Source organism: Lipotes vexillifer, unplaced genomic scaffold (genome assembly GCF_000442215.2).
Source record: "Lipotes vexillifer unplaced genomic scaffold, Lipotes_vexillifer_v1.1 scaffold1232, whole genome shotgun sequence".
Taxonomy (NCBI): Eukaryota; Metazoa; Chordata; class Mammalia; order Artiodactyla; family Lipotidae; genus Lipotes; species Lipotes vexillifer.
This window is the reverse complement of record NW_006785089.1, coordinates 12,445-14,518: the sequence shown is the minus strand read 5'-3', so window position 1 is coordinate 14,518 and position 2,074 is coordinate 12,445.

The window sequence follows — 2,074 nt, the reverse complement described above, 5'->3', positions numbered from 1 at the left end:
CTGTGATTTAAAATCTTCCAAAAACAAAAGCCCAGGACAGATGGCTTCACAGGTGAATTCTATCAAACATTTAGAGAAGAGCTAACACCTATCCTTCTCAAACTCTTCCAAAAAATTGCAGAGGAAGGAATACTCCCAAACTCATTCGATGAGGCCACCATCACCCTGATACCAAAACCAAAGATGTCACAAAGAAAAAAAACTACAGGCCAATATCACTGATGAACATAGATGCAAAAATCCTCAACAAAATACTAGCAAACAAAATCCAACAGCACCTTAAAAGGATCATACACCATTATCAAGTGGGGTTTATTCCAGGAATGCAAGGATTCTTCAATGTACGCAAATCAATCAATGTTATAAACCATATTAACAAATTGAAGGAGAAAAACCATATGATCATCTCAACAGATGCAGAGAAAGCTTTCGACAAAATTCAACACCCATTTATGATAAAAGCCCTGCAGAAAGTAGGCATAGAGGGAACTTTCCTCAACATAATAAAGGCCATATATGACAAGGCCACAGCCAACATCGTCCTCAATGGTGAAAAACTGAAAGCATTTCCACTAAGATTAGGAACAAGACAAGATTGCCCACTCTCATCATTCTTATTCAACATAGTATTGGAAGTTTTTGCCACAGCAATCAGAGAAGAAAAGGAAATAAAAGGAATCCAAATTGGAAAAGAAGAAGTAAAGCTGTCACTGTTTGCAGATGACATGATACTATACATAGAGAATCCTAAAGATGCTACCAGAAAACTACTAGAGCTAATCAATGAATTTGGTAAAGTAGCAGGATACCAAATTAATGCACAGAAATCTCTGGCATTCCTATACACTAATGATGAAAAATCTGAAAGTGAAATCAAGAAAACATTCCCATTTACCACTGCAACAAAAATAATAAAATATCTAGTAATAAACCTACCCGAGGAGACAAAAGACCTGTATGCAGAAAATTATAAGACACTGATGAAAGAAATTAAAGATGATACAAACAGATGGAGAGATATACCATGTACTTGGATTGGAAGAATCAACATTGTGAAAATGACTCTACTTCCCAAAGCAATCTACAGATTCAATGCAATCCCTATCAAACTACCACTGGCATTTTTCACAAAACTAGAACAAAACATTTCACAATTTGTATGGAAACACAAAAGACCCCGAATAGCCAAAGCAATCTTGAGAGCAAAAAACGGAGCTGGAGGAATCAGGCTCCCTGACTTCAGACTATACTACAAAGCTACAGTAATCAAGACAGTATGGTACTGGCACAAAAACAGAAAGATCAGTGGAACAGGATAGAAAGCCCAGAGATAAACCCATGCTCATATGGTCACCTTATCTTTGATAAAGGAGGCAGGAATGTACAGTGGAGAAAGGACAGCCTCTTCAATAAGTGATGCTGGGAAAACTGGACAGGTACATGTAAAAGCATGAGATTAGATCACTCCCTAACACTGTACACAAAAATAAGCTCAAAATGGATCAGAGACCTAAATGTAATGCCAGAAACTATTAAACTCTTAGGGGAAAACACAGGCAGAACACTCTATGACATAAATCACAGCAAGATCCTTTTTGACCCACCTCCTAGGGAAATGGAAATAAAAACAAAAATAAACAAATGGGACCTAATGAAACTTCAAAGCTTTTCCACAGCAAAGGAAACCATAAACAGGACCAAAAGACAGCCCTCAGAATGGGAGAAAATATTTGCAAATGAAGCAACTGACAAAGGATTAATCTCTAAAATTTATAAGCAGCTCATGCAGCTCAATAACAAAAAAATAAACAACCCAATCCAAAAATGGGCAGAAGACCTAAATAGACATTTCTCCAAAGAAGATATACAGACTGCCAACAAACACATGAAAGAATGCTCAACATCATTAATCATTAGAGAAATGCAAATCAAAACTACAATGAGATATCATCTCACACCAGTCAGAATGGCCATCATCAAAAAATCTAGAAACAATAAATGCTGGAGAGGGTGTGGAGAAAAGGGAACACTCTTGCACTGCTGGTGGGAATGTGAATTGGTTCAGCCACTATGG